The sequence below is a fragment of the Lissotriton helveticus genome, chromosome 4_1 (assembly GCF_964261635.1).
Source record: "Lissotriton helveticus chromosome 4_1, aLisHel1.1, whole genome shotgun sequence".
Classification (NCBI taxonomy): Eukaryota; Metazoa; Chordata; class Amphibia; order Caudata; family Salamandridae; genus Lissotriton; species Lissotriton helveticus.
Genome location: NC_136063.1, coordinates 798,441,953 through 798,464,877, shown reverse-complemented (window position 1 = coordinate 798,464,877; position 22,925 = coordinate 798,441,953). Strand labels below are relative to the sequence as shown.

The 22,925-nt window shown below is 48.7% G+C and overlaps 1 protein-coding gene across 1 annotated transcript in view; it reads right to left on the bottom strand.

The window, feature by feature from the left end:
- The window catches only part of ROCK1 (Rho associated coiled-coil containing protein kinase 1), a 2,099,493-nt gene that overhangs the window by 258,591 nt on the left and 1,817,977 nt on the right, over window positions 1-22,925 (bottom strand). The window lies entirely within an intron of this gene.

Here is a 22,925-nt window from a genome sequence, read left to right as displayed (position 1 = left end):
AAGAGAAAAGTTAAAACAGGTTAGATTCAAACAAGGTATAGACATTCATATAAACACATAATCCTAGATCTCCAACAAGAATAAGATATACCTGTTCAGCAAATGCATAACAATTATTGCTTGTTTTATTAGCACAGTTCTGATTACAGAATGAATGATAAAAGGTTTTAGCATTGATAGATAATTAGTTTATTTTCACGAAAATTGTACCCATTGGACAGGAATGCAAACTGCATCTTTAAACCCATTTAATGTTGAAGTGTGCAACACACAAGCAACCCAGTGTGTGGCTATACTGACTTGTGGCATGCAAACACTGCATGGTCCTTCAGATCCAGATGTTAGTTCTGGTTGCACAAAGTTCACAGAGCGAACCTGTAAACTTTGGCAATCAGAAAGGAACTACTAATAGAATATAGTAAACAACAAGGGTGACAATGTGGGCTTGTTAAGGTCCATCGTACTTGCCCTGGGTATAACTAGAAGACAAAAGAGGTACAGTGTTTCTGGGTGGCAAGTTGTCCACCTGGTGAGTACTCAGAGTGGTGGTGAGGTGGGGAATACCTCCTTTACGGAACTAGGACCCTCACACACCCAGCAAGCTAGGTGTCATGCTTCATCATATGGGTCTGCACCTCATCGAGCCGGTGCTGCAATGCTCGACGGGCACCCAGAAAGGGGCTCTTTATCGGAGATCTTTTGTCCCTTGCCTATAGGTGCCGTGGGTGTGAGGGGCCTGGTAAGATGTAGATGTGGTGTGTGGGTTAAAACAGGTAAGGGAATCCTCTATAATTTTTTTATTCTGGAGAGGTCACAACCTGATTAAAAAGTAAAAATGAGAAGGAGGGCGACTATTTTGTCTTAATCTGACAAAAATTACGCTCTACCCCTTAGTGGTCTAAGGTTGTGACCTCACCAGAATAAAAATAATTATAGAGGATTCCCTTCACCCGTTTTAACCCACACACCACATCTACATCTTACCAGGCCCCTCACACCAGCATGACACCTAGCTTGCTGGGTGTGTGAGGGTCCTATTTCCGAAAGGAGGTATTCCCCACCTCCCCACCACTCTTGAGTACTCACCAGGTGGCCAACTTGCCACCCAGGAACACCGTACCTCTTTTGTCTTCTACTACTAATAAAACCTTCCACAGTGTTATGTTTACAATTTTATCATGCAGACTTGTAGAAACAGTTCACTAAACACAATAAAATTAGGCAAGTGCAGATTAACTGACCACTAGATAATCGCCAAGTAAGCAAGTCAGAGAAACATTTGACCAAATTCAACACCAACCAAAGGGGAAATATCAAAGAACAAATTCTTTCAGAAAGTGGAAGCACAATGTATATTCACTTGAATGGAACATGCTTCAAAAAAGTTAGATTTAGCAATAAATCCTATGCAAAAACACTTTAGGAGAAGCACTGTACGTATTTCAAAATAAAGTGAAAGGTAAAAACTTTTTAAGAACAGCTGGAACCGGTGTTCGTTCCCGACGTGAGCTGCTTTAATTTCTGCAAATCGAAATATATTGGATCACCTTGTGTCAAAACTGTACTTTTTCATCAACTCTAATAACTTGAGGCACAGGCATTAAGGTGAAGAGCAGCAAACTAGTCTTGGCCTAAATGGAGATCACTATAATCAGTTTCAGATTTCAAGGATGATATTGACTCCTTCCATTGCTGTACTTTAAGTTCTAGAGTCCTTAACTTCTTTCCCCGACCCAGGACTAGATGCTGCACTCGGACTCGAGACACCTCCTAAGAAGGCAAATGCACCAACCAATGTTCTTGAAAAATGAACATGGAACCTTTCTGGAGGTAACACCCCTGCCATTTAAGAACAGTGTTTCAAGTTTAAGGAAAGGCATTCTAAAATGGTCTGCTTTTGGACTGTGGCTCCTAAAAACTGCAATGAAACACAACAAAGATATTGTCATTGATCCAAAGGGACAGAATTCTGTCTGTATGATGCCCAGGGGGTCTTCTAGAACCTGGTTTGTGCAATCTTACCTCTTTTTTAGATGGATGAAGTGGGGAAAGAAATTAGTTAACAAAATCACCTGAAAAAGGTGAAATTCAGTAGCAATCTGTATATGAAGGAAGGCTTTACTTGAATAACCACTATGCCCATTGCAAATGAAGATGAACGTCTTTAAGTTTATTTATTAGTTTGGCAGCAGCTTTAGCCACTAGAAATGTTACTTTCCTTTAAAAAAAATGTCAAAAAGCTGGCTTGCACAGGCTCAAACAAAGGACCTATGAAATGGATCAGCCCTGACCCTGAAATGGATCAGCCCTGACCCTAAAAACCTGTCCACAGTGTGGAAAGGATGAGCGGATCAGCAAGGAGTGTGCGGCTAGATTATGTCTCTACCAGATAAGGTGTTACAGAAGATAAGTAACTTGTCCATCTGATGGAGACATCTAGCAGCAGATTTCTTACCTAAGCAATACCATCCCCGAAGGAGGGAGGGCGGACAAGTTTAGACCAGGAAGTCCTGCTAGACCGAGTGGCCAAAAAGGCCGCCTCTGTGGACTTGACTGTCCCGGCAGTAGTGCTTAGTGAATATGTGTGCAGTGATGCCAACGTTGCTGCCGGACAAATGGCAAGGACTGGAACACACGTTGCAACGCTGTGGATGCAGCCTTAGCTATGGTGGAATGAACACTTAAGCATTCAGGGGGCTGTTTCTTGGCCAGGGCATAGCAAATTGTTGATGAAGAGGATGATACCACGAGAGTCCTCTTCTACACCACACAATATTTCTTTGATCCAACGTATCCCACGAAGAGCTGGTCATCCACAGAGAACTCTTTAGTGTGGTGAAGGTAGAAAGACCATGCTCTTTTTGGGGCCAGACAGTGGAGTTACTCCTCCTCTTTAGAGGGGTGCAGGGGAGCATAGAATGTGGGCCAGGTGACTGATTGCCCCATGTGGAATGGTGTTACAACTTTTGGTAAGAAAGAGGCCCTAGTATGAAGCAACAACTTATCAGGAAAGGAGGTCAGGTATGGAGGCTTGAATGACAGAGCCAGCAATTCGCTTACCCGCCTGGCAGAAGTTAATGCCACTAAAAACTCCGTTTTAATCGAAAGGGGTTAGTTGTGCAGAGGTTATAACACAGCACATATCAGGAGGGTGAGAACCAAATTAAGGTCCTACTGAGGCATGATGAATGGGGCAGGTGGGAACATATGCACAAGTCCCTCAAGAAACCTGTTTACAAAAGGGAATTTAAATAAAAAGGGTTGATCTGGCAGCTTCAAGAAGGTGGACAAGGCCAAAAGTTGCCCTTTGAGAGTCCCCAGAGCAGAGCACTGCTGGGCAAGGGTCAAACTAAAGAGAAGGACCTGACAGAGGGAAGCAGAAAGAGGAGCAATAGACCATTCTGTACAATATTATACAAATTTAGGGAGGCGTACACAGCCTTGGTAGAGGGACGTCTGGCTGCCAAAATCACATCACAGACGTTGCGAGAAGGATTGAATGCTGTCAACTGATGCCGCTCAATCTACACGCGAGAAGGCATAGAGTGGACAGTTTCGGGTGGAGGACCCTCCCCTGATACTGCAACAGAAGATCCTCCCAAAGGGGCAGCCAGATGGAGGATCGATGTTCAATTCGAGAAGCTCCGGATATCAGACTCTCCTCGCCCAGTCCGGAGACACAAGAATGACTTGGGCCCGGTCGCTCCTGATCTTCTTGAGCACTCTAAACAGGAGAGGTATTATTGGTGGAAAGGCGTACAGGAGGCCTGAGCTCCACTCGCGGTGAAAAGCATCTGAGCAAGTGGCGCCTTGGAAACACCAGCGTGTATAACTGCTGACACTGCGCGTTCTCAGCGGAGGCAAAACTAACCAAGGCTCTCCCCAACTCTGAAAGAGACCTTGTGCCACCTCCGGGTGCAGACGCCATTCATGATCTGCTAGGTATCTTCGAGTGCGTTTGCCCGCTCTGGCATTAAGAGAACTCAACAGGTTTTGAACCACCAGGGATATGCCCTGCTATTCCAGTCAAGTTTAGAGACGAAGGGCCTCTTGACAAAGGGTCCACAAACCCAACCGCCATGTTTCTTGCAGAACCACATGACGGTGGTGTTGGCTGTGAACAGAACACTTGTACTAGCAGTTATCTGATGGAGGGCAGAAATGTCAGTGCCGGTTGGACTGCACGGAGCTCCAGCAGGTTCATATGGAGTACAGATTCCGCCGAAGACCAGAGTCTTCTGATCTCCACCTCTCCTAGATGGCCTACCCATCCAAGGAGTGACACGTCTGTCACTACTGTCAGATCTGGTCTGAACCAATAACTGTTTGTTAGCCACAACTGCAGATCATTTGAGGTTCTCTCTGAGATCTGGACCAGTTCGGAGAGATTCCCCTGATGCTGCACCCATTGGAACTTCAGGTCCCACTGCAGAGCCCGCATATGCCATCTATCATGTGTCAAACATAAGGATGTAGGAGGAAATGAGGCCCAGCAGCCTGAGTCCGTATCACTGAAACGGAGGAAAGAGGGTGAAATATTGTTATCCTAGCCTGAATATCCTGGACTTGACGCTCCGGAGGATAAGGTCTTAACTGCACTGTGTCTAGAACAGCTCTGATGAAATGAAGAGCCTCAGAGGGAGTTAGGTGAGACTTTGGCACGTTGATAGTGAACCCCAGCAAGTGCAAAAGGCTCGTCAGTCTGGAGGTGGGAGACAAAAGCCTGGGGCGAGCGCTCCTTCAGTAGCCAGTCGTTGAGGTAGGGAAAGACAGGCACCCCTTGTGAGAAGTTGGCCTGGTTTATGATGTTCACTATTCTAGTGATCACCTTGCACCAGTCCAATGGTGATGGTTGTAAGTCAACCTTATAGACCAGCTATCCTAGTGGTAGCATGGACAGAACAGTCTTAGGCTAAAAGACTCTTGAGGGCGTGTAAAGCCAGCTGTTTCACCATATGTAACCCCTTGAATATCAAATGAAAGGACACCACACAGGATATATATAAAATATATATCTATTTATTTACTAACACATTCTTCTGAACTCTTTATGAGATCAGAGGCCAAAGCACATAACAAGTTACTTAATCAGGATACGTTAAGTTGCACAATTTACAGTTAGGCCCAAGTAGCAAAGCAAACCATATATTAAGAAAGTGGTATAAGTACCACGTCACCAGAAAAGGAAAGGCCTAGGGCATCGCTGGGGCTACACTATCTGAACCTTAGTTTAGAAGTAGGAGCCCACAGGCGGCGCGTGCAGTGTCTTTACACACACGCGAGAGTCAATGTAAAGTCAATGGGAACTTAGAAGTTAGATAAAGAAGGATTTATGACACTTCCGGTTTAGCTAGGAAGAAACAACTAAAAACCTAGACAATTGGATAGTCAATACCCTTGGGAGCACCGAAGTACTCGCTTTACCTCACCCACGGACGGCGGGTGCATAGGTGTGAAGATGTGTCGGGTTTCGCCGTTGAAATCTATGGAGCCTGTGAAGAAAGATGCTGCAGGCGACCAGGAGGAAGATGTCCGGGTGGATCCAAGGGTGGATCGAGGATGAAGAGGACCTGAAAGCAGAGGGGACAGAGTCTGGGTCACTAGTCAGTGACCGGGTGGAACCAGACGACGCTGAGGAGCAATCAGGTGATTGTCTTGAAGCTTGTCTCTTCAGCCACGCGGACCAGGAGGCGTCGAGGATGACCAGGTGCTGGAGGCGAGCTGTCTCACAAAGGTTCTTGCAGATGGAGGGGTCGAATGCCGGATTGGAGTCAACAAGCCTTGGCAAAGGCAACCCACGCAGGATTCAAAGAAGGCTTCTGGTGCAGACCAGCAAGGTCTGAGGTGCCTCGCCTTTGAAGGGAGGCAAGGGCCATTCTGGAGCAACCAGACCAGCGAGTTGGTTCAAAAGGATCGTCGTCACAGAGGCTACTAGCCAACGGGCCAGCAACCGGACAACGCGTCGAGCACAACACAAGCAGAAGGGTCCCACGCAGAACTCGTGGAGTGTGGAGGGCTGATCTTCGGTGCAGGTGGAGCTCGGATTCTAGGCTTCTCAATACCCAGTGCACAGCTTCGAGGATAACTCAGGAGCTGCACAGTTAGCAAGTTGCAGGCTTTTCAAGATGTCCGGTCCCACGTGTCTCGTCGCCTCCACGGATCTCAGCTATGCTGCAGACGTGAAGCGAGGGTCAGAGAGGTCTGGAAGTCTGGGTCTTGTCAGGCTCTGTGCTCGGGTCCCGGCGGAAGCGTCGACAAAGCAAGCCGTTGATTTGCTGGATGGTGCCTGGTTGCCCAGGGTGATCACTCCTTGGCCACAAGGGAGATTCTTCAGTCTTCAGCTTCAGCATAATGTCAAAGGTCCAGAGTTTGGTGTCAAGTTTCGATTCAGGATTAATCTAAAGTCCTGGGGTTCAGCTACTACCTTTATACAACTAAAAGGGGCTGGATTACTTTCTAGGTCCCTCCTGTGGGTGGGACCAGGAAGGGGGGTGGTTACACCCCCTTTCCTTTGTCCAGTTTCGCGCCAGAGCTGGGGATGGAGTGCCACAGGTTTGAACTGGGGTATGCATGGAGCACCTAGGGTACCCCAGGCAGTGTCTCATTCTATTCAGCCCTCCCTGTCCCAATACACAAAATCCTGTCTGGGGTGGTGCTCGCACCTCTCCAGGCAGGAAACCTATTGTCCAAACCTCCATGACTGGAAGGACTCCCAGCACCAGGAGGTCAGACTTGTGTCTGTGGCCGCAGCGTCCATCTTGTGACGCTGGGGCTCTGGTTAACTTTAACCGGGTTAGTCAGCAACAACATGTCTTCTCCCTCTAGAAGGGTGGAATGCTACCCCCGTCGCCAGAATTGGCGAGGGCGTAGTATCCCAAAGCGTATGACACCTTACACGACAAGTTTGGATAAAGCCAAACCAAAGTTAGCATTTAACCGCGAGGTTCATAATGCACTTAAGAGTATATGGTATGGCAATATCAAAGAACAGCTATAAGGACATGGTTCCAAAAGCTGCAGACAGGCTCAGCTCATGCCAGAGCACCATCTCACACATAACCAAGCACTCTGCCTCCAGGATTGTCTAGGCCTGCCATAGGAGTGACTTATAGGTTACTGTGTGTCTATATATAAGGGTAGATATAGGACTACTATACCTAAGCAAGGGGTGATTACATAACCTTGCCCCAGCTGAGTGATCAGCCAGTTGTGTCAGTTTGAATGGCCAGCCAGGGGTGGCATAATACATGCTGCAGCCCCTGGTAGGCCTTGGTTACACCTATGCCCCGAGTACCTATGGTACACTATACAGGGACTCACAAAGGTGACCCAATATCCAATTTGGTATGTACCTACAGTACATGGAGTCCATTTTAAAGAGAGAGCAGATAGCCTGGGGTCCTGAATAGCAGGATCCCAGGCCAACTAAGTCGAAAACCAGCTAAACACTAGGTAAATAGTTGGGGGTAACCATAGTCAGGTATCCACCTTCCTACAACCCTGACCTCCACAGATGAGCTGCAATCACCGCCATCACATGGTGAACACTCGAGAGATGCTGCGAAGGCCAAAAGAAAGCACGCTGAACAGAGTTCTCGTGGCCTACTATAAACCACAGATTGCTCCAGTGGGCAGGCAGGACGGGAATATGAAAGTAAGTGTCCTGCAAATCCAACGCTACCATCCAGTCTCCTGGGCACAGGGCAGACAATGCTAACGTAAGGATTTTGAATTTTCTTCTTTTTGAGGAAGAGACTGAAGGTTCGGAGATCGAGGATAAGATGAAGGCCCTTCTTGTTTTTGAGTAGCAGGAATAACCACCACATCCTACATCTGGCAGCGGAACCCCCTCTATGGCCACCTTGGCCAAAAGAGGGGAGACCTCCTCGCAGAGAAAGGACAGATGATCCTCAGTCATCCGGTCGTGAGACGGTGGCATGGCAGGAGGGCTACTCTCAAAGGGGAGGGAGTAATCCCTTCAGACAATCTGCAAAATCCACCTGGCCAATGTTATGGACTGCCAGTGGGCCAGGTTGTGAGAAGTTGGCCTGATATATGATGTTCACTAATTCTAGTGATCACCTTGTATCAGTCCAAACAACCCTTATGGCGATTGGTTGTAAAGTCAACCGTATAGACCAGCTATCCTAGTAGCGTGGACAAAAGCAGTCTTTTAGGCTAATCTCTTTTGGCATGTGAAGCCAGCTGTTTTACCATAGTATAACCCCTTGAATACCAAATGAAAGGACACCACACAGGTTGTTATGAAAATAAACAGTCTATTTATTAATAACAACACCTCTGAACTCTTTATGAGATCAGAGGGCTAAGCACATGACAATACTAAAAAGGAAATACGAGTTCGCACAATATTTACACAAGTGCCTTAGGGGCACGACAAACCATATACTCAAATCAATGGAATGCGAGGAAGAAAAATACTGTAAGGAGATCCAGAGGCTGGAGGATCGGTGGGACTACGCTACAAACTAGGTAAGTAAGGAGCAGGAGGCCCACGGGACTCACGTGCAGAGTGGGAACTCTCACGCGGGATGCGTACCAACGTCTATGGATGCAACAGTTTACAAAGTTACGGATTCCGGACGAACCCTGCTGGATGGAGGGAAAACAACAGTGGACCTGGACACTAGGATAGTGGACACAGACTTCAGCACCTAGAAGCTTTAGTTACCTAACCCACAGGCTGCGGGTGCATAGGGCTGAAGTTGCGTCGGGTTTGCTGCGTTGATCCCGGTGATGCCTGAAACAAGAAGTTGCTGGCAGGCAGCCAGATGGAGGAGTCCGGTGGTTCCAAGGCTGGAACTAGGAAGAAGGAAGTCCTGAAAAGGAAGGGGACAGAGTCTTGGTCACTAGCCAGTGACGGTGCTGGAACCAGGTGCTGTCGCCGCAGTCAGGTGAAGGAAGGGTTGCTTCTCTCTGTAGCTGCGCGGACCAGGAGCTGTTCTTCACGACCAGGCTGGAGGCACAAGCTGTCCCACGTAGTCTGCTGCTGTTGGTGGTGTCGGATCGTCGATCTGGACAACAGGCCTTGGCTAATGCAAGCCACGCGGTGGAACAAAGATGGCGTCTTGTGGGGACCAGGAGGGTCCGGGGTGATTCTCTTTCACAAGGAAGCAAGGGCCAGTCTGGGGGACCAGACTAGCAGTGTCGAAATCTTCGGGTCGTCGTCTCAGAGGGCACAAGCCAGCCGGCAAGTGACCAGACAACAGGATGGGCAGCAACCAGGCAAAAGGGCCCCACGCAGATCACGGGGATGCTGGGGGGCTGGTCTTTGGTGCAGGAGCTGCGTCGGTGTGGGGCTTCTCAGTCCCCAATGCACTCACTTGAGGAACTCTCAGGAGTCGTGCTGGAAGCGCTGTGCAGGTTTCTTCAAGAAGGCCGTCTCCACGTTGCTCGTCGCACCCACGGGTCCCAGCTGTGCTGTGGATGTGGGTAGAGGTCAGAGAGGTCTGGAGGTCCGGGTCTTGTCGAGCTGGATCTCGGATTCCGGGATGGAAGGACTTTGCAGCAAACCGCACAGGAGCTTGATGGTGCCTGCGAAGCAGGATGGTCACTCCCTGACCATAGGGGAGATTCTTCAGTCTTCTGATGATCAGGAGGTCTAAGGTCAAGAGTTCTTCGTGGAAGTTGTCAAGAGTAATCTAATCTGGAATGGGACCAGCTCCTACCTTTATTCAGCTAAAGGGGGCTGCACTACGACTAGGTCCCTCCCCTGGGTGGGACCAGGAAGGGGGTGGTTACACCCCCTATCCTTTGTCCAGTTTCTCGCTGGGGCTGGAGTGCCCCAGCAACTGGTTGGAACCGGTGTATGCACAGGGCACCTTGTGTGCCCCAGGCATGTCTCATTCCTTTCAGCCTGAGCCTACCCAATACACAAAATCCTGTCTGGGGTGGTGCTAGCACCTCCCAAGGCAGGAAACCCTTTGTCTGAGCCTCCCTCGCTGGAAGGACTCCCAGCAGCAGGAGGTCAGACTTGTGTCTGTGGTGGCAGCATCCATTTTGTGATGCTGAGGCTTGAGTTAACTTTAACCGGGGTTTACAGTTACATACATGTCGTGTCCCTCTAGAAGGGTGGAATGCTAACCCCGTCGCCAGAATTGGCGAGGGGTTAGTATTCCAATTCGTATGACACCTTACTCAACGTGTTTTGATAATGCTATGCCAAAGTTAGCATTTAACCGCGAGGATTATAATGCACTTAAGAGTATATGGTATAGCGTTATCATGGAACAGCTATAAGGACTTGGTTCCGCAAGCTACAAACGGGCTCAGCTCATGCCAGAGCACCATCTCACATAATTCCAAGCACTCTGCCTTCAGGATTGATAAGGCCTGCCATAGGAGTGACTGATAGGAATATATGTGTCCATTTTAGGGTTAGATATAGGAATACTATATCTAAAGCAAAGGGTGATTACACCACCTTGCCCCAGCTGTCGTGCAGCCAGTTGTGTCTGTTTTGGATGGCCAGCCAGGGGTGGCATAATACATGCTGCAGCCCCTGGTAGGCCCTGGGTACACCTATGCCCTGGATACCTAAGGTATACTGTACAGGGACTGATAAGGTGGCCCAGTACCAATTGGTAAATGCACCTAGGGTACATGGTTGTAATTTAGAGAGAGAACAGCTAGGCTGTGGGTCTGATTAGCAGGCCCACAGCCAGGGAAAGTCGTAAACCAGTGAAGCAAAAAGCAAAAATCTGGGGTGGCCATGGGATTGCAGACCCCACTGTCCTACATAACCCCCCCCCCAAACTTTGGGACATTAAACTAACCTTGACCAGGTGAGTCTTCTGTTTCTAAGTGGAAGTACCTGGAGAGACCATCTGCATTACCATGGTCAGTCCCTGGGCGGTGCTCCACTGTAAAGTCCATCCCCTGTAGGGAAATGGACCACCTAAGAAGTTTGGGGTTTTCACCCTTCATTTGATTTAGCCATAAGAGGGGCGTATGGTCGGTCTGAATCTTGAAGTGAGTACCAAACAAGTATGGCCTCAACTTCTTCAGGGCCCAAACCACAGCAAAGGCCTCCCTCTCAATAGCTGACCAACGTTTCTCTCTATGGGTCAGCCTTCTACTTATAAAAGCAATGGGCTGGTCATGACCATCAATATTCAGCTGAGATAGAACAGCTCCCACACCCAACCCAGAAGCATCTGTTTGGACAATGAAAAGTTTGGAGTAGTCTGGACTCTTGAGAATAGGTGCAGTGCACATGGCCTGCTTTAGGTCATTGAATGCCTTCTGACAGTTAACTGTCCACTGAACTTTCTTTGGCATTTTCTTACTTGTCAGGTCATTAAGTGGAGTCACAATGGTTCCATAATTTCTGACAAATTTCCTGTAATAACCAGACTGGCCCAAGAAAGCTCTGACCTGTGTCTGGGTGGTTGGAGGAGCCGAGTCCTTTATGGCCTGTATCTTGCTCTCCAGTGGTTCAACTTGGCCTCCACCTACAAGGTGGCCCAAGTATACAACATGACTCTGCCCTATCTGGCACTTAGTAGCCTTGATAGTGAGGCCTGCCTTTTGCAGGGCCTCTAAAACTTTCCTTAGGTGGATCAGGTGATCCTCCCAGGTGGAGCTAAAGACAGCAATATCGTCTAGATATGCTGCACAGAAGTCATCCAACCCAGTGAGAACTTGGTTCACCAACCTTTGAAAAGTGGCAGGTGCATTTTTCAAACCAAAGGGCATCACCACAAATTGGTAATGACCTCCTGGGGTAGAAAATGCTGTCTTGGCCTTGGCATCCTCAGCTAACCTGGTTTGCCAATAACCAGCTGTCAGGTCAAATGTACTTAAGAAAGTTGCAGAAGCCAACTTATCAGTTCATCTGCCCTGGGTATTGGATGGGCATCTGTCTTAGTGACAGCATTGAGACCCCTGTAGTCTACGCAAAACCTCATCTCTCTCTTACCATCCTGGGTGTGAGGTTTAGGCACTAGAACTACAGGACTAGCCCAAGGGCTCTCTGAGGGTTCAATGACTCCCAATTCCAACATCTTTTGTACTTCTGTTTTTATGCAGTCCCTGACGTGGTCAGGTTGCCTGTAGATTTTACTCTTTATAGGCAGACTGTCTCCAGTGTCCACCTCATGTGTGCACCAGTTTGTCTGACTGGGGGTCAGAGAAAACATTTGTCTGAAGGATTGAAGGACTTGCTTACAATCCTGTTGCTGATGCTCAGAGAGGCTGTCAGAAAAGACTACACCATCTACTGACCCATCATCAGGGTTCTGAGTGAGCAGGTCTGGGAGAGGGTCACTCTCTTCCTCCTGTCCTTCATCTGTGGCCATGAGCAAGCCTATGTCCTCACTGTCAACAAATGCTTTGAGCCTATTCACATGAAGTACTCTGTGAGGGCTCCTGGGAGTTCCCATGTCCACCAAGTAGGTGACGTCTCCCTTTTGCTCAATGATGATGTGGGGTCCAGACCATTTGTCTTGGAGAGCTGCTGGGGCCACTGGCTCCAACACCCACACCTTCTGTCCTGCATGGTAAACAGTTAGGACAGCCTTTTGGTCATGCCAAGCTTTTTGAAGTTCTTGGCTGGCCTCCAGGTTTTTAGATGCCTTCTCCATGTACTCTGCCATCCTGGAGCGGAGACCAAGTACATAGTCCACTATGTCAAGTTTAGGCTTTTTGAGAGGTAACTCCCATCCTTCCTTCACAAGACATAGGGGTCCTCTTACAGGATGTCCAAACAAAAGCTCAAAAGGGCTGTAACCAACCCCCTTCTGTGGGACCTCTCTGTAAGCAAACAGAAGGCAGGGTAAAAGGATGTCCCATCTTCGCCTAAGCTTTTCTGGTAACCCTTTTATCATCCCTTTGAGGGTCCTGTTGAATCTTTCAACAAGCCCATTGCATTGTGGGTGATAGGGTGTGGTAAATTTGTAATTTACTCCACATTCCTTCCACATAGCAGTCAAGTATCCTGACATGAAGTTTGCACCTCTGTCAGAAACAACCTCCTTAGGAAACCCCACTCTGGAGAAAACTCCAACCAGGGCCCTAGCCACAACAGGAGCTGTCGTGGTCCTAAGGGGAATAGCTTCTGGATACCTGGTGGCATGATCCACTACCACCAGTATAAATCTGTGCCCAGATGCTGTTGGGGGGTCCATTGGTCCAACAATGTCAATCCCCACTCTTTCAAAGGGAACCCCCACCACAGGTAGTGGTATAAGGGGGGCCTTTGTTGTGCCACCTGATTTGCCACTGGCTTGGCAGGTGATACAAGAGCGACAAAACTTTTTAGTGTCCTCAGACATATGGGGCCAGTGAAAGTGTGGGGCAAGCCTGTCCCAAGTCTTGTTCTGGCCTAAGTGACCTGCAAGGGGAATTTCATGGGCTAAGGTGAGAAGGAAACCTCTCAGAGACAAGGGGATGACCAACCTCCTGGTAGCACCAGGCTTGGGGTCTCTTGCCTCAGAGTATAGGAGTCCATCGTCCCAATATACCTTATGGGCACCTGTAGCATTCCCTGCAGCCTCAGCAGCAGCCTGCTGTCTGAGGGGTTCAAGAGAGGAACAGTCTAACTGTGCCTGCCTCAAGTCTGCCCTGGAAGTTCCCCCTGTCCCAAGAAACTCAACCTGTTCAGGCTCAAGCTCTTCTAGGACAGTTCCTTCTGGGGTCTTGGGGTCAGTCTCCTGAGAGAGCTGATCCTCCACCTGAGGCAGGGGGGAAGGGTCAACCTTACCCCAACTGCCCTTTCTCTTGGGTAGTGTCTGGTCCATTCTTCCAGGATCCAGCACTAGTTCAGTTGGGCATTTCTTGGCCTGTGACCTAGTCACAGCAAGGACATGTGCTGATAAACCTAACATTTCCACATGAGTCCTATACTCCACATCTGACCATAAGGAGGATTCCAAATCATTGCCCAAAAGACAGTCCACTGGGAGGTCTGAACTAACAACAACCCTTTTGAGGCCATTTACCCCTCCCCAGGAGAAATTAACAAGTGCCATACTATGGGAGGTAGTGGCATTGCTAGCATTGGCCACCAGGTAGTCTGAACCCAGTATTACCTGGTCAGGGTCCACAAAGTTTGGTGTCACCATAGTGACACTGGCACAAGTGTCCCTGTAGGCCTGAGCCATTTTTCCATTAATCAAAGGCGTTTGCCTGTACTTGCCCAGAGTACTGGGACTTATTGTAGGGGTCATATCCATGTCCCCAGTACAAACAAGAACAGCCTGAGTAGGTGTTCTGACTAAGTCAGAGCCCGCCTCAGTTCCCAGGGTTAACCCCACTATAGCCTTGGGAGGATTACTACCACTACTTACTGTACTAGGGGGTGCAGGTGCCTTAGGGGCAGTAGTGGTAGGAGTTGGGCCTTTCTTGGTGCACTCACTAAACCAGTGAGTATTACTCTTACAGTATTGGCACCATGGTTTCTTCTGACCATTATTCTTCTTCTTCTGGGAATTCTGGGACCCACCCTCTTTAGATTGTTGGGGCCCTGTTGAAGACTTCTGGTCATTTTGCTTATTCTCATTAACCTTGGGATCTGCTTTCTTTTGGCCACCACCCTGGTTCTGGTTCTGCTGCTTGACCCTTGTCCTGACCCATCTGTCTGCCTTCTTTCCCAATTCTTGGGGAGAGGTCAGATCTGAGTCAATAAGGTGCTGATGCAACAACTGATTCTGACAATTACTTAAGATTTGTTCTCTCATAATTAGATTATACAATCCTGTGTAATCAGTAACTTTACTTCCCAGTAACCAGCCTTCAAAAGCCTTAGTGGCACAATCAACAAAGTAAGCTCAATCTTGAGACTGAATATACTGGGTGTCTCTGAACAGCAACCTGTACTGCTCAGTGGTTAAGCCAAACCCATCAATCAGTGTATTCTTCAAGACTTGGTAATTGTTAGCATCCTCAGCTCTAGTGGTGAGGAGCTTATCTCTACCTTTACCTTCAAAGGAGAGCCACAATATAGCTGCCCACTGACTCTGGGGGATGCACTGGACAGTGCAGGCCCTCTCCAAAGCAGTCATCCATTTGTGGATGTCATACCCTTGTTTAAAGGGGGGCACTATCTTACTCAGGTGTCTAGTATCAAAACCCCTGTCTTTATCCTTAGGGATATTGCTGCCACCAGTGGGGACTACCCCACTTAACTGTTGCTCTCTAGCAAAGGCAAGCTTCTCCTTGGCAAGGGCAAGTTCTTCCCTCTGAATCCTCAGATTAGCCTGTTTCATCCTTGCTTCATGTTCTCTTCTCTGAGGGGAAGTCATTCTCCTCTGGGGAGAAGTCATTCTCCTCTGGGGAGAAGTCATTCTCCTCTGGGGAGAAGTCATTCTCCTCTGGGGAGAAGTCATTCTCCTCTGAGCAGAGGCATGAGAGTGCACAGATCTATTGGAGTCCCTAGAATGAGACCTATCTCTTCTAACTCCAAAGTTAGCCTGCTTAGGGTCAGTACTGGGGGTCCCCCAGATCCTTCCCTATGTAGGTCTAAGTTGGCCCTAGTAAGTCTGCTGACTAGCTCAGGACCATTGTCTGCCTCATCCCCAGAAAGAACCTCTTCATCCTCCTCCTCCTCCTCTACCTCCTCAGGGTCAGGGAGGTCAGGATCACCACGGGTCCCTTCTAAGGCTGGCATGCTCCCATCTGTCTGAGAAGCTTTTCTAGCATCATATGTCTCTAAGAGACCTAACAGAAAAGGAGTGGTAGGGTTAGAACCCTGTTTTAATTTCCCAGAGGTACACAATTGTCTCATCTCCTGGAAGCTAAGGGCTGCATATCTGGAAGTGACCTGTGGAGGGTCAACAACCACAAGGGGAGTCTCTGAAGACTCTCATGGGTAGACATGCTTCTAGTGTGGTGTAAGTGATGCACCTACCTACACTATGGGTTTACCTACTGATCCCTTGCTAAGAGTTGTAGTCAGGGTGTGCTAGGCCCTTTCCACTACAACAGCTGGTTCAGTAGAACTCAGAGTATTTCTAAGCTTGTTATATGTACCTAGGTACCTATGTGATTTTTCAAATGACATTTTCAAGATTATACGTGGTAAAACAACAGCAAGCTCAAATCCCAACCGCTGCACACCAATGTGAGAAGTTGGCCTGATATATGATGTTCACTAATTCTAGTGATCACCTTGTATCAGTCCAAACAACCCTATGGCGATTGGTTGTAAAGTCAACCGTATAGACCAGCTATCCTAGTAGCGTGGACAAAAGCAGTCTTTTAGGCTAATCTCTTTTGGCATGTGAAGCCAGCTGTTTTACCATGGTATAACCCCTTGAATACCAAATGAAAGGACACCACACAGGTTGTTATGAAAATAAACAGTCTATTTATTAATAACACCTCTGAACTCTTTATGAGATCAGAGGGCTAAGCACATGACAATACTAAAAAGGAAATACGAGTTCGCACAATATTTACACAAGTGCCTTACTCAAATCAATGGAATGCGAGGAAGAAAAATACTGTAAGGAGATACAGAGGCTGGAGGATCGGTGGGACTACGCTACAAACTAGGTAAGTAAGGAGCAGGAGGCACGCGGGATGCGTACCAACGTCTATGGATGCAACAGTTTACAAAGTTACGGATTCCGGACGAACCCGGCTGGATGGAGGGAAAACAACAGTGGACCTGGACACTAGGATAGTGGACACAGACTTCAGCACCTAGAAGCTTTAGTTACCTAACCCACAGGCTGCGGGTGCATAGGGCTGAAGTTGCGTCGGGTTTGCTGCGTTGATCCCGGTGATGCCTGAAACAAGAAGTTGCTGGCAGGCAGCCAGATGGAGGAGTCCGGTGGTTCCAAGGCTGGAACTAGGAAGAAGGAAGTCCTGAAAAGGAAGGGGACAGAGTCTTGGTCACTAGCCAGTGACGGTGCTGGAACCAGGAGGGAACCAGGTGCTGTCGCCGCAGTCAGGTGAAGGAAGGGTCGCTTCTCTCTGTAGCTGCGCGGACCAGGAGCTGTTCTTCACGACCAGGCTGGAGGCACGAGCTGTCCCACGTAGTCTGCTGCTGTTGGCGGTGTCGGATCGTCGATCTGGACAACAGGCCTTGGCTAATGCAAGCCACGCGGTGGAACAAAGATGGCATCTTGTGGGGACCAGGAGGGTGCGGGGTGCTTCTCTTTCACAAGGAAGCAAGGGCCAGTCTGGGGGACCAGACTAGCAGTGTCGAAATCTTCGGGTCGTCGTCTCAGAGGGCACAAGCCAGCAGGCAAGTGACCAGACAACAGGAAGGGCAGCAACCAGGCAAAAGGGCCCCACGCAGATCACGGGGATGCTGGGGGGCTGGTCTTTGGTGCAGGAGCTGCGTCGGTGTGGGGCTTCTCAGTCCCCAATGCACTCACTTGAGGAACTCTCAGGAGTCGTGCTGGAAGCGCTGTGCAGGTTTCTTCAAGATGGCCGTCTCCACGTTGCTCGTCGCACCCACGGGTCCCAGCTGTGCTGTGGATGTGGGTAGAGGTCAGAGAGGTCTGGAGGTCCGGGTCTTGTCGAGCTGGATCGTCGGATTCCGGGATGGAAGGACTTTGCAGCAAACCGCACAGGAGCTTGATGGTGCCTGCGTAGCAGGATGGTCACTCCCTGACCATAGGGGAGATTCTTCAGTCTTCTGATGATCAGGAGGTCGAAGGTCAAGAGTTCTTCGTGGAAGTTGTCAAGAGTAATCTAATCTGGAATGGGACCAGCTCCTACCTTTATTCAGCTACAGGGGGCTGCACTATGACTAGGTCCCTCCCCTGGGTGGGACCAGGAAGGGGGGTGGTTATACCCCCTATCCTTTGTCCAGTTTCCCGCCAGAGCTGGGGCTGGAGTGCCCCAGCAACTGGTTGGAACCGGTGTATGCACAGGGCACCTTGTGTGCCCCAGGCATGTCTCATTCCTTTCAGCCTGAGCCTACCCAATACACAAAATCCTGTCTGGGGTGGTGCTAGCACCTCCCAAGGCAGGAAACCCTTTGTCTGAGCCTCCCTCGCTGGAAGGACTCCCAGCAGCAGGAGGTCAGACTTGTGTCTGTGGTGGCAGCATCCATTTTGTGATGCTGAGGCTTGAGTTAACTTTAACCGGGGTTTACAGTTACATACATGTCGTGTCCCTCTAGAAGGGTGGAATGCTAACCCCGTCGCCAGAATTGGCGAGGGGTTAGTATTCCAATTCGTATGACACCTTACTCGACATGTTTTGATAATGCTATGCCAAAGTTAGCATTTAACCGCGAGGATTATAATGCACTTAAGAGTATATGGTATAGCGTTATCATGGAACAGCTATAAGGACTTGGTTCCGCAAGCTGCAAACGGGCTCAGCTCATGCCAGAGCACCATCTCACATAATTCCAAGCACTCTGCCTTCAGGATTGATAAGGCCTGCCATAGGAGTGACTGATAGGAATATATGTGTCCATTTTAGGGTTAGATATAGGAATACTATATCTAAAGCAAAGGGTGACTACACCACCTTGCCCCAGCTGTCGTGCAGCCAGTTGTGTCTGTTTTGGATGGCCAGCCAGGGGTGGCATAATACATGCTGCAGCCCCTGGTAGGCCCTGGGTACACCTATGCCCCCCTGGATACCTAAGGTATACTGTACAGGGACTGATAAGGTGGCCCAGTACCAATTGGTAAATGCACCTAGGGTACATGGTTGTAATTTAGAGAGAGAACAGCTAGGCTGTGGGTCTGATTAGCAGGCCCACAGCCAGGGAAAGTCGTAAACCAGTGAAGTAAAAAGCAAAAATCTGGGGTGACCATGGGATTGCAGACCCCACTCTCCTACACAGGTGATGGCCAATCCTGCGCCAATTGGGTGCCTAGGAGGGTTTGGAGGCCATTGCAGTGGAGGAGTACTGACCAGACTGCTGGCCACTTGACCCACAAGGTCTATGGGTACCGCACCATCGGCCACGCAGAGGCTGGGGAGCCTCTGCAGCACGGTGGATGGGCAGGAATTGGTGGGACTGTAAGCTCCTTCCATAGCCACAAAAGGAGTGAAAGGCAGATTGAGGTGGATGTGGAGCACCAGAGAAGCCTAAGAACTTGGCGGTAGCACGAGAATCCTTACAGCACTCGAGCGCCAAATCTGACTTGCCTCCGCAGATACTGGTGCCATCGTAGGACATGTCCATAAGGGAAACTTGGACATGGTCCTCAGCTAGGCATGGTGTCTAAGGTCCACTGTTGTGGAAACCGCTCTGCCAAGTGACTTGGTTGCATCAAGTCTGTATCAAAAAGCTCGACAAGGGCAAGGCCAGAACACAAATTGCAAACGACCCCTAGAAGGAGACCGCTCCGGACTAAGCCGTTTCACGTAGAAGCACGTCCAGCCGGAAAATAAGAGGAGAAACAAGTAAGACGGACCAAACCATCATCACAGGAAAGAATCCCTTCTGGAACACCAGACAGAGGGCCCAGCCAAATGGCGGACAAAAGGGCAAACACACTGCAGCACAACGCCGTAGATGGCAAGCCATGACCAAGAAGCTGCACCAGTGGGATATAGCAACACCAGGAAGGGAGAAGAACCCACAAGGGGGAGTCCACAGCCTCCTAGCGGAAGACAGAGCTATACAATAGCTACAAGTACCCCACTCAGGGTATGACGGTCCCAAATAAGTATGGGAACCACCCTTAGGCAAAAATCCTGCATCAGAAAACAAGAACATAAGACCTGCGGCAGAGACCACAGACGGCTTAGTAATCAGCCAAAAAGCACACACTTGTCAAAAAAGGGTTGAACCAGCAGTCAACCAAAGAGAGGGGGACAAAGGACTCCGAGGGCACGGCAAACCACACAGAAAGTGTAACGGTCACTTGAAACACTAGATTCCAGGAGCAAAATGGGATAACACCTCCCACCAAGTCCTGGAGGATCAACAAACCAGCCTACTGAGGAGAAGGGGGACGGAGCCCCGCAAGAAGACGTTGAATGGCGGAGTCCCCATGAGTGTTAAACAGAAGGACACCGTCAAAGGGCAGGTCAACCAGACGCTCCCTAATATTTTCAGGAAAAAAAGCATCACATAGCCAAGCATGACGACGGAGAGCCACAGAAGTGGCAATAGCACTGCCAAGAGCATCGGAAACATCCAAGGCCACACGAAGACTAAACGCGAGCAACTCCCTACCATCCAACACATGGCCCCGTAGATCAGCACGGGCACTGGAAGAACATGAGAAAGCAGGGACTCTACCGAGTCCCACAGGCTGGAAGTAGCCCTAGCCAAGACACACAGAGTGTTGAGCGCCCGCACGACAGCACTGGAAGAAGCGAAGACGTTACGCCCCCAGGAATCCATGCTTGTTCATATTTTCTGCAAAGAAGGCCCATTGCACTGTATGAACATACAATCATGCTGAAACTCATGATGTCTTATTGTTTAAATGAAAACACGGTCTGGGACCACGATGGGCACCTGCTTCACCCCCAGCCTTGCTAATCTATTCCTGGGCGGGTGGGAGGGGCAGGTGGTCTGGTCCGAAGCCAATGACATGTTCAATTGTCATATACCTTTATGGCTAAGAGATCTATATACATACATACATACATACATACATACATACATATATTTCATTTCTTTGTTATCAGTGATTATATATAATAAACATCAATAAGCTAAAATTGCTTTCACAAGATGATATCCAGCGACGCGCTCCGGAACCGCGAAAGCACGGCAGAGGCACGTTTTGAAAATTTACCGACAGTGGCCAATCAACAGACAAAGAACATTGCAATTGAAACGAATAAAGATGTCAAATCACTCCTGAGAACTCTTGAAAAGCTTTTGCGTAACGAACTCTCAAAGTGGTGGGAAAAAAAATCATTAGAAAAATACCGTGATGTTAATAGGGTCCCACGTGGTTTACAAGTTTTAATTGTGCCGACCTACGAAAACCCAAATCCCGAAATGTTGCAGGAATGGGCAATAAACAACTTGAAGAGCTCTATGAATATGATACACATCTTAATCAAATACGCGGAGATCGACCGCGATGCAATACTGGTGGAAATTGACAAAGTGAACACATTATTAGAGGCAACTGGCGAAACTTACCTGATACAAAAGACCAAAGTGGAGATTGATGTGAGGATTAAAAAACTAGAAGAAACAATTATTGAGCGAAAGGTATTTAAATTCGCCCGTGACAGAGATGACTATGCAGCCGGCCGTATTTTTACTTTCTCTAAAAAGTATGACAACTACAAACGAAAGGCTATGGCCGGCAATAACAAACCGAATTCCAACGCATTTGGTGCAGGAAGCAGCAATGATGCAAGTTCAATACCGCAAGATCATTCTGACACGATCTCATTAACCTCTGTTACCTCACTAACATCCAATGACACTGACGAAAATCCAACTACCATGCAACCAGGCTTGTCGAGTCTTGCAGGCTTTTCTCTAATTGATGAACTTAATTTTGTCAACGAGGAACGGCGATATTCCCTGCGCTCCCGCAATCCTCCATCAAAGCCAGTAAATCAAAGAGCAAAAACCGGCGCGCAAGGAAACGAAGATACAAACAAAAATACTTCGCAACCAAAAACAAAGAGGAATTGGAGAAAGTGTCTCACATCACAGAGAATACAGTGGTAAATCTTACTGATACTACTCTTACTAAAGCTGAGGAACAGTTATTATCGTTGGGTTTGAGTTTTTGTCCAAAAAACTGATTTTCATATAATCAAACACGTATTGATGTTTTTAAATTCATCAGAAAGATCAAATTGATGAAATATTTTAAGTTAAATCCCGAACGTAAAAACGAACAAAGCGCTCTTATAAGTGGGGATAACTTGCCATCAATACAAGTTGGAGATTCTGGGGGCTTGCAGAATCTATATGATTTGGCATATGAAGATGACTCACAGCGAGGTCCCACTGTGAGCCAGGTTCTAAGAGTCAACGCACCCGCCCCCAGCCCGTTCAAACCCAAGTCTACCTTCCTTCCGGTCATGCCTAGGGATGCTTTGGACGTGTACAGTGACAGGGTAATTACTGAATTAAAGATCTTAAATCGTAGAGTTTTGAATAAAACCAGACAAACTGATTATTTTAACACACAATACCACCAGTTGGTGAGAAAACTGCAAAACAATCGGGAGGTAATAGTAAAAAACTCTGACAAAGGAGGAAATGTTGTTCTTTGGGCACAAACTGATTACCTTGTTGAGGCCACTCGCCACCTTTCAGATGCTTCTTGTTACACACTATCTAGTCAGCACGCTATGGTTAATACAGAAGTGGCTACACGTAAAAGACTATCAAATTGGTATAAATCGGGGAGGGGCTTCGCGCGATTCCAAGATGGACGCGTGAGCTAAGAGCTCCCGGGACCCCTTCCACCTCCGCGACTATCCTGTCATCTATCCTGATTCTGACGACGGATATTTTTCATTGACGCCCTGCTGATGCCAGCGCTCTTTTCGTGACTTGTTTTGGCCGTCGCACGCTGGACTTACTGCGACCTGAACTTTGGGGCCTACCACGTATGCCAACCGGGGGCTCGAGTCCCCGAGGTACCCAGGTGGCAATTGAACAACAGCGGCTGGTGGGCCACGCCCTCTTCCCTTGGTGTGCTTTCGGTTTCGTTTCTGCTTCTAGTGCTAGCCCACTTCCCGATTGGAGTTCTTACTCTGCGACTGCTGGCCTGGTCTTGTGCTGTGCCCTTCTTTCCTCGCAATTCGGCGCCTGCCGCAACGGAGGCTGTTTTGTCCGAGTTTCGCAATTCCAGTTGAAGTTTCTCCCCGGTCATGACGGGCAGGACAGTGGTCGAGAGACGCGGCGCAAGAGGCTCGTCCCGAGGGGGGGCCACCCAATCTCAGACCATTGATCGCTTTACTCGACCCAAGGGCTCCCCGGGCGGATCGAGTGGTGCCCTGGAGGAAGCTGGGGACGGTGCTCCTGATGGCGAGGAGCCTACCCTGAAAGA